Below are 13322 nucleotides of genomic sequence, written 5' to 3' on the forward strand. Positions count from 1 at the left end.
GGTAATTGTGTCTTTAATCTTTATATTTTACATTTTTGCCAGTCCACCAAGCTTTGTTTTTAATAGGTAAAAATAAAAACCAAATGGATACTTTCATATAACATGTAAAGAGAAAGATTGAAAAATAAACAGTGGACAGAAACAGTGACAAATAACCATCATATATGATATAACAACAACATTAATCGTTTCACTTAATAATTCCCATTACACAATCTTTATTAACTCTGTTGATGCAAATCAAATACTGCAAACAAATATTTTAAGTTTAAAGGCTCACTAATTTCATAGAATTAGGCAATTAGCCTTCTCTTGCAAGTTATCAAGCAGGCTGTCAAAGCTTTCCTTGAAAGAAACTAATCCTTCAACCTCCAACTGTGTGTATATTCCTTCGGCCTCGGTTACATTTGAATCAATCATTCGTCCAACCGTCCCATGGTCGATAAATGCTTGCAGAGCTTGATCAGGCATTGTTGACACCTAAACAACAAGATCAACGCAAATCGGTTAATGTTTTGTATGACCATCTTACAAGTGGTTACTTAAAATGGTTTACCATGTCAGGCCCAACAAGTTGATGATCATCATACAGTAAAAAAATATCCAAAGGTTTTATAAGTGAAACTTTTATTTATTTACTTTAACGGTTAGATATTTTTTTTTGTACCTTGCCTCGAAGGTCAAGTGCTTCAAATGTTCCAATTTTCTCTAGCATACTGTCGATAAATGTGTCTACTCGACTAACATAGAAAGAGGCGACACTTGTAACCTTAGATAAGTCATCTAGGCCTGAAGCCTCTAACCCGTCTAAATAAGCATCAATAACTGCCTCATATCTAGATAAAGAAAATATGAGCTGCAATAAATAACAAAAAAGATTAGTTACCGTTGGGTTGCTTGTAATGCCTCTAACACCACTTTCGATAAGGGGAACAAGATCGGTAACAGGGCGGCATATGTTATCATACCATGGGCTTTGTCCTTGCATTTCATAAAGATCATGAAGAGTTGTTCTTTTAACATGGCTTCCATTTTCACCATTCTGGCTGCATTTTACACTTTTAAAACAGAATTAAGTCAGCAGAAGTGTGATGTCACACTTTTACATACCCGAACTTCCGTTATGATAATTGCTAAAAGCCTAAAATTTTAAAGAAAAAATGCTTTATTTTATATTTCTTTTAATCAACTCGTGTAATATACGTGTTTTTAACCTAGTAATAATAATAAAAGGAATATAATTGCATATAATGCCTGCAATTTACATTATGTAAAAGATTATACTATTGAGCATAAATAAACAAATGCTTCTAGTAAATCACAACCTTAGCTTAAACAAAATCCAAAAAATTAAAAATAAAAAGACCTATTTATGTAAGTCAATTGTTTTAGAAGGGTGGCAAGTGAAAAATAATGTTTTACGTAAGTCAATAAGTTTTTAACGTAGCCGTTAAACTGTTATAAACCGATTGGTTCAATAGAGTGACTCGCACTCAACTAGTTTGATTTGTCGTTTCATGAAACCGTATTTTACATTTTGGCTCGGAATTTTCATCAAAAATGGTTGAAACAAACTATGAATACCCCTAGCAAGGATGCTAGAATTCGACTCGTTTATTATTATTTATTTATATACATACATGTATTATTTAGTTATATTTAACATACGCATACATACAGTATGATATACACTTAATTATTATGTTGCATACAATATTTTATATTTAAGAAATAGTCTTCAACCAAACGGCTTGTAACAAGTGGTACCAAGGTGTAAAGTATGCATAAACCAAAAGTTTGGTTGCGGTTTTGCATGTAACTAAAACCGAGCAAATTAATAGATTTAAGTGGTTAAGTCATACCGGTTAACATGTAATGACTAATGGGTGTTTGATGAATAACATTTTAACCTTACCGATCAAAATATATATATATATATATATATATATATATATATATATATTTGATCAAGATTTAACACCACAATGCAGATATGAAAATGAGTAAATGACAATGGACAAAAGGCACGTAATAAAAAAAAAGACATCAGTAATGAAAGTATAAATTAAAACAAAGATTTGGAGGGTTGAAATAAGAACAAAACAAGCATATATAAATTTTGTACGTTATATATGGTCTTTAACAAAGACCATATTTCGTTTTCTGTACGTTGCATGTATGATACATGGTTTTATAGAGATCATTCTACAATTAACTATTGTTAGAGGGTATTCAATTAGTTAACTAGTTACTTGTAACCCTTAATATATACAACTAATTCACAGTATATATACGACTTACACATCTTTTCACTTTTTCATTTTATATTGCATTTTATTTATACATTTATGAATGATTTTCCTACAATGTGTTCATGCAAATTACTGACAGTCATTCAAACATCATGGATATCGTCATATGGACGAATTCATAGTGTCCGTTTTGCACCTTTGCCGAAAGAATAAGTTTAACTAGTATGTTAGTTCTTGCTTAATTTGTCTTCAATCATTTGGATTAATATCATATTCTAATCATGGGTTTCCAAGTAGATTGGCCAACCAATTCGTCATCCTTTTGTGGATATTATTTTAAATTGTATTAGACTATCGACATGAATCATTATGTCACATTATTCGTCTATTTCCCTCCCTCTATGTGACAAAAACGGCGACGTGCTCATGTGAATTGCTTATAATCATTTGAACATCATGGACATCTACAAGTTCATTGTGATTCTGTAACTCCACTGAAAGCGAGTTTCAAACTAAAGTTTTCCCATTTGCTTGATCTAATCCGTGTCTACATGATTTATAACATGCATCCAATTACGAGTTTCTATGATGATTTGACAAACCAATGTGTCAACCTATTGCGGTTGTTAATTCGGATTTGTTTAGTCAATCTTGAAGTATCACAAGATCAAATCAAGCTCATCGATATGGCCTCTTGTATTTTTTTGTTAACTTTCGTTGATATGGTTTGTCGCATGTCAGTTAACCATGTGAGTTGGTGCGAATGGCAGACACAACTGTTGGTCTTGGAGTTAAAAAACAAAATCATATGAGCAGAAAGCGGTAACATAAATTACACTTTATCAGAAAATCTAAAACTTTAGAAGATGATATATACCTATAATATACAGCATATGTAAAGAGTTGATTTCTTCATATCTAAATTTAATTTGTTGTATAACTTGTAATATTACTACACAAATCATTTTTATGCTGAAGCCCCCAAAAAGAATCATTGTGGCAATAAAAATTTCAATAAGCAAACCAACCCGAAACCTCGAAATCTCAAAAGAACATGTAACGGAAAACAACAGCCGGCCCATCAGACCGAGCTTCAGACAATTTCCCCATAATTTAGAAATCACAACATGTATTAGTTATTCCAAACAAATCATGCTGCCTTATTCAAAACTCAAATGCAGCAGCACATACAAAATTCTGACACAAAATGAAATGAAATCAAAATTAAACCAACAGTACCTGCTTTCTTGCAGTCTTTATACTAGACCTTGTTCATAACATTTTCACCCTATCAGCAACTTATTGTCACCCAAGAAGCTATAAGTAGGCACTTCCAGGTTATAAGGAGCTGGACCCTTTCGGATTCTTCCAGAGATATCATAGTGAGAACCATGGCACGGGCAGAACCAGCCACCAAAGTCACCTGCATTTGGCAGCGGAATGCAACCCAGATGAGTACACACCCCAACAACTATGAGCCACTCTGGGTCCTTAACCCTAACCGCATCCTCCTGTGGGTCCCTAAAGAGAGTTCACATCAACACTGTTGGCTAACTTGATGTCATCATCGGTTCTACGCCTGATGAAAACTGGTTTCCCACGCCACTTGACTGTGACCGTGGTCCCGGGCTCGATGCTTGAGAGGTCAACTTCAAGAGAAGCAAGAGCGAGAACATCTTTACTTGCAGACATGCTTAAAACAAACTTGAGTACCAAAAGACGGATTAGTGATGCGTTAACAAATCGCCCACCAGTCAACACGAAGTATGCAAATGCACGTTTGCTGGGGTTGCCAGGTGGATAACGTTCATGGTTGTACTCATCATAAGTGATTTTGGAAGTTGGGTTCTGAATCGCTGCAACTGTAGCAGGGACTTGAAAACCTAGGTCGTTTGTTGGAGCAACTGAACCAGTAGACAGACCTGTAATAAAAAAAATAAATTAAACCATAATGCTATATGGTTTTCGGTTTATGAACTTGAACATGAGGTATCAAGTATCAACACAAAGCATGAAAAGTTATTTAGGCAGCATAATGTTGACAAGCAGAACAATCAACCAAATGATTCATAAGAAACAACATATCAAGCCTGCACTAGCTTACACGCTCTAGAGCATCTAAATTCGCCAAAATCCAAATTTGTGGTGACCACTTGACCTAACATGGATGTGAACTAACAGTTTAGATAGAAGATATGTTCTTGATGCTTCTTCAAATAATTGAAAAATGAACTTCTTTATCAAGACAAACATATGCTAACGAGTAGCTTCATATAAACACAAAAAATTAAAATGACATCACAAACTGAATATTTGACACGTATTTAATTTATCTTCTTTCAGTCTTGTTACATCTTCAAAACGTCACTAAAAATGTGTTCTCGTATTTAATAAAAACAAAACTTGTGTTCAAAATCCTTCATTTTCCATCTTTTCTCTACATTTCTTTCCCTAAAAAAACTATGAAACCACGATTTTTTCTGGCGTCCTCCAAATCCCTCGTGAAATTAAACTCGGATACACAGCATAAAACCAGATAAACAAACGAATATCGGCTGATGCATCTATTGACAAGCAACGCAGGCATCTAAAACGTCCAAAAACATCATAAGGCGCGTGAAAAAAATCCAAAAAAACAATCCTAAACTCCTAGAAAAGAAGAAACACTAATATTCCTTCTTTTCTCTACATTTCTTTCCCTAAAAAAACTATGAAACCACGATTTTTTCTTGCTTCATCCCAATCCCTTTCATTTCCCTAGTTAAATTAAACTCGGAAACACAGCGTAAAACCAGATAAACAAACGAATATCGGCTAATACGTCTATTGACGAGCAAACACCGGCATCTAAAACATCATAAACCGCGTGAAGAAAATTCAAAATACAATCCAAAATTCCTAGAAAAAAAAAAGAAACACTAATATTCCTTCTTTTCTCTACATTTCTTTCCCTAAAAAACCTACGAAACCACGATTTTTTTCTGGCTTCCTCCCAATTCCTTTCATATCTTTCGTTAAACTAAACTCGGAAACACAGCATAAAACCAGATAAACAAATGAATATCGGCTGATACATCCGTTTACAAGCAAAAACGCCATCTAAAACATCCAAAAACATCAGAAACCGCGTAAATAAAATCCAAAAAAGCAATCCTAAATTCCTAGAAAAGAACAAAAAGTTGTTCGAATTAACCGAAACTCACAAACGTCCATCACTAACCACGACAAAAACCGCAGCAAACCATCGGTATACGATTTCTAGCTCAAATAATATTAAATCACCAAACAAACAAATAACACGTTGCCCTAAAACGTCTAAACAGTAAATAATCAGGTCAAATACGCATCTAATCAAATCGATAATCAATATAACAATATAAGAAATAGCGTTGAACCGGCTGACCTCTGATATGTTGCAGAACCATAGAATTGAGGTACGACGGGTTTGAATTAAAACCGGATCTGGAATCATCGGTGGATGTTGATCGACGCCGTGTCCGTTGATTGGATTGCGAGATACGATGGCGGATGATGCCGGTGTAGACGACCACCATGAAGAGCATCTTCTTCCGGCGACTCGCAGCATGATTTGTTGATTTCAGATCTTCTCTATGGTACCGAATTAGGGTTTCGGAGATGCGATGTAATGAAATGAAATGAAATGAAATGAAAAGAAGAAGTCGTCTGGTCATTCTGCATCGGGTTCGAGTCGTGTATAATCTGGTATTCTAAAACGGAGTATTTAAATACCTTATTTTCAGGTATTAAAAAGCCCATATTTTTGGGTTTTTCAAGTTTTTTTTCGGGTATAGATTGAATTTATAAGGAATTGCATTTTTTCGGAGTATTTTCGTGTATTTATCATGTTTTTTCGAGGAAATTTTTTTTATTTGAAAAACTGAGTTTCGGGTATTGGCAAAACTCGGTTTCGGGTATGAAACAGGTTTCGGTTTTCGAGTATTACTGGGTATAAATCGGGTCCGGATACGGGTTTTGGTACTAAAATGCATACTGTATCCGTACCCTACGGGTAGGGTCAGTTTCGGGTGTTAAAAAAACCGATTTCGGGTATTTTTTTCCGGGTTCGGGTTTTTGTGCACCTCTAATGGCAATGAGTCAAGTTTAGGTCAGGTTTAGGTATTTCCAAACCAATACCTGGTTATTAAAGTCCGTCTCAAATCCGATGGGTATTTATTAATTACTCATTGGATTTTAAATACACCCATCGATGGGTTTCAGGTTTCCTATCAGGTTTCTCATAGTATAATAATATTATTTAACTTCAAACGCTACAATTATGTTATTGGATGAAACTTTTGTACATAAACAATATATGCAAAGGTAATAAAAACAAACAAATTTGCACGAAGAAAAAAAACTTAACTGTTGGAAAGAACTAATAATATTCTCTATTTCTCTACGATAAATAGTTGTGATTGTAAATGGATATTATTTAATTCTTGTGTAAATATTGGTGAAACCTACGGGATAAGTGATAAATCATTAAATACAAATTGTGACCAAAGAACGTTGCAGATTTAAAAAATCAAACTAAAATGTTGAATACGTATTCAACGTATTAAAGAAATATGTAGAGCGGTGGGGGTGGTCCGTGATGGACACCCACCACGCGTTATAGACGCACCAACATCGTCGTCGGTACCCCCATCACGCGTGATGGGGATCTAGCGTGATGGCTATCACGTGTATCAAATCAAGAAAAGTGAACGTTGGGGGAGGGGGGGAGGGAATTTAATAAAAAAAAGTAAACAATATAAATAAACAACTGTTTCAATTCAACTCAAAACCAAATCCAAATCAAAACACTCTCAATCTTCAACTTCGTTCAAAACAAAAAAAAAAATATTGAATTTTCGAGTAACTTGGTTCCGTTAGACACCGGTAGCTCTTCGTCTACGGACGATGGCATCGTCGAATGGTTCCCGTTGTTATATAACGAACTCAAAGGCCTGAGCCGTCCAAAGAAAAAAATGGTGGATCGTGATCGTATACATTCCCACGAAGTGCTAATGAACACCTATTTTGTGGAGAGCCGAAATACAATGACGAGACGTTTAGGGAACAGTTTCGTTTTCCGAAATCTTTATCTTTAAATATTGTAGCCGACGTCGAAGCAAGTGAAGAATGGTTTCAAGAATCATACGAAGCGAGGGGCAAACGAAGTTTTACGACGCATAAAAAATGCACATCCGTTGTTCGTCAATTAGCGATAGGTAACCCACCCGACCAATTCGATGAATACTTACTTACAAATGTCTCAGAGAACTTCACATGAATGTCTGTATTTCTTTTGTAACGCAATTATTAAATTGTATGGTAAAGGTTTCTACGAAAACCAACAAGACACGACATTACACGTCTTTACGCTGCGCATGAGGCTAAATGACATTTTTCAGGGATGCTCGGTAGCATCAATCGTACACATATCTAATGGAGGAATTGTCCATGTGAGTTTCGAGGGGCGTATGTTATGTGTGATATCAAACGACCGACCATCTCACTTGAAGCGGTTGCGTCGAATGATTTATGGATTTGGCATTCTTATTTTGGTGTTCCTTGCTTAAACAACGACATCATTGTTCTGTACACATCACCGTTGTTTTAGAGCGTAACAGATGGTATCGCACCTTTCTGTCCGTATTTTGTCAACGGGAGATATTACAGACGTGGCTACTATCTTGTCGATGGTATCTACCCGAAATGGTCTGTTTTTGTGAAAGCCTTTTCGTTTCCTGTCGAGACCAATGAAAAGGTGTTTAAGAAGTTGCAATAATCGGCAAGAAAAGATGTCGAGAGAGCTTTCGGTGTCTTAAAGGGTAGATGGTGCATACTTAGTCGACCGGTTCGTGCAATGAAAAAACCCACGATCTCTAGCTACGTATATGCATGCATCATAATACACAATACGTTAATAAAAGAATATGGACATGCAATTTCTCCAGATTGGGTGCCGTATCATCTTACTCAAGTTCCTGTTCCTGAGAATGTGCAATTAGACTTGTGGGGTGAGGATATTCACCATTAGTTGAGATATGATCTAGTTGAAGTTATAGGTTCTTTAGGTTTGGAATTTCCGGATTCAGACGAGGATTAGATTGTTTATTGTAATTTTTTTAATTATAATTTTTAAGTTGTAATTGTTCTATTTAAAATATTGTTTTTATATTTCAAGTTATAAAAAAACAAAAAAAAATAAAATAAAATAACTAAACCATCACACCACACCACCACCCCCACTAAATTGTAAGGTCCCGTTACCGGTCCCTCACGTTGGACGTTGGATTTACTCATAAACACAGTTCTTTATATCATAGTTAATTAAAACTTTACGCGGAATAAAAAAAACTTTTATAAAACATTACATATCAAATCATAAGCATGTCTTAAAACATTCTTCTCGTCTTTCAAAATCAAAACATAACTTATAAAACATAGCAGATCTTCAGATGTCAGGCTTCTATCCTTCTGCTATGTGTCCCGCTCACGCCAGCTGTCGCATCCTACTCGCCTGCGTGCATACTAAAAGTCAGATACACTGAATGAGTTCTAGTTAAACATACATCATACAATACCTTTACTTACCTTCAATTACGCATCCGAAGATACATAATAATTACTTTACTCATTTTCATTAATAATTTCATACATACGTTCATACTTTATTATTTTCATACTATATAACTACTGTTTATTCTATCTCATATATTATTAGGGTCTGATCCCTCTTTCCTTTGTCTATCTCAGATATTATTAGGGTATGATCCCTTTCTTGTCTATCTCATATATTATTAGGGTCTGATCTCTCTTTCCTTTGTCTATCTCAGATATTTTAGGGTCTGATCCCTTTCCTGTCTATCTCATATATTATTAGGGTCTGATCCCTTTTTACTCCTCTATCTCAGATATTATTAGGGTCTGATCCCTTTCTTCTCTATCTCATATATTATTAGGGTCTGATCCCTCTTTCTTCATCTTCGTACATACTGTCTTTACATACCCATAACATACATTTACTTTCTTTTTTCATTTATTCATATTCATATGTTGTACATATATATATTTATATATCATGCACATTCATCTTTCATATACATACCTCCCTTGTCTATACGCGCAATATCCAAAGATCTTTCGCGTACCGACAAGCTTTCATTCATAATCATGAGATATATCTATCACATAAATCATACAAGGCATACACTCACCATTTAAGGTAAGTGTATTAACTATCACATCGAGTATGCACACAGCCCCGAAAACATAACAAGGAAATGGGGCTAGAAACTCACCTGGATCCTGTTGCGCTCGCTGTTAATCGTAATTCCTTTCTTTAACTGGGCTCGGCTAACTGTTAAATATATATATATATATATATACATATGTTAATTAACCTTTCACTTGATTAAGTTGGTATCTAAGTCAACCAACATGGTTCTAAGTTGGGCTTGGTTTGTTAAATTCCTACACATGTGCCAACTAGCTAGATTAGGTTCACTAATCATAACATCTGGGCCCAACTGATCAGGCCCAAGGTCAACAGGTCTTGACCGAGAACCTGTTTCAGCCGAGAACCCATGCTGACCCAAGCTTATTCCCGATCGACTACCCGTAACCGACTACCCGTAACCGACTGAGAACTCGTATCCGACCGAGAACCCGTATTCGACCGAGAACCCGTATCCGACCGAGAACTCATTAGCCGAGAAATCGTTTGGCCGAGAACTTTGTTGACTGCCAGCTGACCGAGAACCCTAAGGGTTAACCATGGATTCCCCAAGCTTGGCCGAAAACCCCCAGTTTAGCCCATTATCTATCTTAAGTTTCCATCCTACCCAGATTACATGGTTCATGGTTTAAATCATGAACTTTTAATCCTATATCATCATCGTTCATACTTGTTTTACACCCATTACTATCACGGCTTCAAGATCTATCCCGTTTTAGGCATAAAGCTTAGACCTTTATATGTTTAAAACGTTCTAGGTTAGATCTAGGGTTCATCTTGAGCCGTATACTATCATTAGACCATTAGGTCCCTTTTTAATCATCAAGTTTGCATTTTTATGAAGCATCTAGACCCAATATACTCTAGGGTCAAGTTTCATAGCAAACCGTTCATAAAAACATAAACTTTATGGCTAAAGCACATACCTTTAGGCGTATTTAGGCTTCGGGTTAGCTTGTTTATGAACTAGGATCTTGTATTTATCTTGTATATGAAGATCTATCTATATTCAACTTGATTTCGGTCTCGGCTCATTCCTTTTCCCCTTGCGTCCGATTATGGTAAGTTTGGGTGTGTTTTTAGGGTGTAGAGAGAATAAGATGGATAAGATGGATGAAAATGGAAAGATTTAGGGTTTAAGGAGTATTTATACTCCCTTAAGCTCATGGACCTAAGGCCCATCTTTCCTTTTTTAGTCCGTGATTAATTATCTTTAATTAACCTCCTAGTCTTTCCCTTTTTACCATTTTACTACTCATCTATTGACTCAAGTAACCTTCCCATTATAAGAGATAATATGTAGAATATTATTATTGAAATTTCGGGATGTTACGTAAATTCTATCACTAGTGATGGAATGTGGTAGGGTGAGGTGGCACCATACCATTGGGTATTTGGGTGTGGTGAGTGATGGATTTGGAACCACCTCCACCCCCCGTATATAGGATGGAACATGCGATAAATTATATTACAGTGAGAAGTTTGATAAATGAATTTGAACCGTTGATTGTGTTTAATCAATGGTCTACAATATAAATGACATTATTGTAATTAAAAACAGATATTTATTGTAACACCCCGACCAAAGGCGGATTATACATCGGGGCGCCACATATTGTTTCATTACTCGTGACACTATTGGTGTCAATATTTATTAATACACATTTTATCGCGCACGCGCAGCGGGGAAAATAAAGAACATAAATCAAACATAAATCAATATATTATAAATTATAACATTCAAACAACATTAACTTGTCTTGATACATTTTAATTCTAGGTCCAAAAGTAAAAACGTCCTACGTGTCCACAAGCTCCAAAACAGCTACTGCAAACCTGAACATGTGTTAAAATAAACGTCAAACACTTGCGTGTTGGTGAGAAATCAAGTTTAATACAATACATAGATAACAATAAATCTGCGCGCAACATGTGTATGTCTGGTTTTCAACAAGGGTGTAATCTGATCGGGACCAACTCTAAGAGACAAGACTGCCAGTGCTCACAATTGAGCTCACAAACAAGACTAACTGTGCATGTGTAAACAAAAGAGAAAATCATAAACGAATGTTCTCCCGTGTTCATCTAATGGTACCATGAAAACTGCGGAATAGACCGACAAGACGGTTAATGATCCACACATACAAATAAACAGCCAAGTCTACGTCCTCAACACATGGGATACTGCGCGACTAAAGTTCATAAACAGTTTAAGACTCAAGTTTTGTATGAACACATGAACATCCCAAAGCATTTAAAATAAAAAGGGATTAGATACGAGATAACTCACTTGATAAACGATGCGGTGTAAGATAAAGCAAGAACCAACTTTAAACAAGCACAAGTTAACCTATAAATAAGATTATTGTTTTAACGATCGGTTTTAAGTCTTGATTACAAGTTAGCGTAATTAATAAGTTATTATATATATTACCGGAAATCAGGGCAGAGGAGAGGAGAAAACGGAGGCAGAGAGGGAGGCGGCAGAGAGAGCAAGGAGGAGGTCAGGAGAGAGTAAGTGTTTTGTGTGTGTAGTGTTAGGAAAAATAATATTATTATTTATAGAGAAACCCTAGGAGACATAAATCCAGAAAAAAAGGGAAAAGATTCCAAGACAAACAGAACAAGACAAAACAAAAGATAACAAAAGATATCAAAAGATATGGCAGCTGCAGGGGGCAAGATAAAGCTGACAGCGAACAGTAAAAAGGCATGGGCAGGTCAGATAAAGGTACTGGTCAAGCATGGCAAAAGCAGATCTCAAAAGATAATGTCAGTCACTTTATCTGTCAACCAATGGGGTTGGTACGCATGCTGCGCCGAAAGTAACTATTCAGACATAAAGCAGATTAGGTCAACAACACAAAAGATAAGACAACACAAAAGCAAACGGCTAGATTAAACAGAAGAAAAACTCAAAGGGTTAAGCGCGGGAAGGCTGAGTGCGCGAGCGCGAAGGCTGGCACAACAATCCTTAGCGCACTGCGGGAAGAATCACAAATCCTTCGCGTGCTGCGTGAAGAACAAGAATTCTAAGCGCATCGCGGGAAGAACATACATTCTTAGCGCATTGCGGAAGAACATGCATTCTTAGCGCGCTGCGAGAAGAGTTCTCTTCACGCATCGCAGGAACAAGATGTCTTCACGCAGGCTTCCTATGTAAGGAGTCTGGCGCGTGGAGCTGCAGACATCCTTAGGCGGGAAGAACCAAAGGACAAGCAAAGAGTTAGAAGAAAAAGAGGAAACAAGGCTTAAGGGCGGGACAGCGACAAGAGGGAACAGAAGGCGGAAAGAGAGAAGAGGGATGGGACGGCGGAAAGAAAGAGAGAGAGAGGCGGGAAGGAAAATATATATATTATTATTAAAAGTAAAATATAAGTATAAATAAATATTAAATCATAAAAAAAGAGATCGGGTCAGAGAAACGGGTACCTGGGTCGGGTCGGATCAGGGCAGATGTCACAGTCTCCCCTACTTTAAGAAATTTCGTCCCGAAATTTATCTCGAAGTAGGTTGCGCAGAGAACAGGTGCGGGTACTTGATCTTCATTTGATCTTCCCTTTCCCATGTAAACTCGGCTCCGCGCTTGGACTCCCAACGAACTTTCACGATAGGGATACGACTGCGCTTGGTTTGCTTAACCTCGCGATCCATAATCTCAACAGGCTTCTCAACGAAATGCATAGATTCATCAACTTGGACTTCATCAAGTGGAATGTGAAGGTTCTCGTCAGCTAAACACTTCTTGAGATTGGATACATGGAACGTTGGATGCACATTACAGAGCGCGGGCGGCAGGTCAAGTCTGTAGGCAACTTTTCCCA

General features: G+C 36.5%; 2 pseudogenes across 1 annotated transcript; both read right to left on the reverse strand.

Annotated features, from left to right (window-relative positions):
- Window positions 1–285: 285 nt before the first annotated feature.
- On the reverse strand, window positions 286–1041 carry LOC143541305 (uncharacterized; annotated as a pseudogene).
- A 2268-nt stretch (window positions 1042–3309) lies between these two features.
- On the reverse strand, window positions 3310–5908 carry LOC143542564 (cytochrome b-c1 complex subunit Rieske-4, mitochondrial-like; annotated as a pseudogene). Its single transcript, XR_013136922.1, has 2 exons — window positions 5656–5908; window positions 3310–4174 (listed from the first exon to the last, which is right to left on the reverse strand). The product of XR_013136922.1 is annotated as a cytochrome b-c1 complex subunit Rieske-4, mitochondrial-like (transcript).
- Window positions 5909–13322: the final 7414 nt, after the last annotated feature.

This window comes from Bidens hawaiensis, unplaced genomic scaffold (genome assembly GCF_021521415.1).
Source record: "Bidens hawaiensis isolate Kalapana, Puna unplaced genomic scaffold, B.hawaiensis_p1.1 tig00000820_1, whole genome shotgun sequence".
In the NCBI taxonomy this organism is placed as follows: domain Eukaryota; kingdom Viridiplantae; phylum Streptophyta; class Magnoliopsida; order Asterales; family Asteraceae; genus Bidens; species Bidens hawaiensis.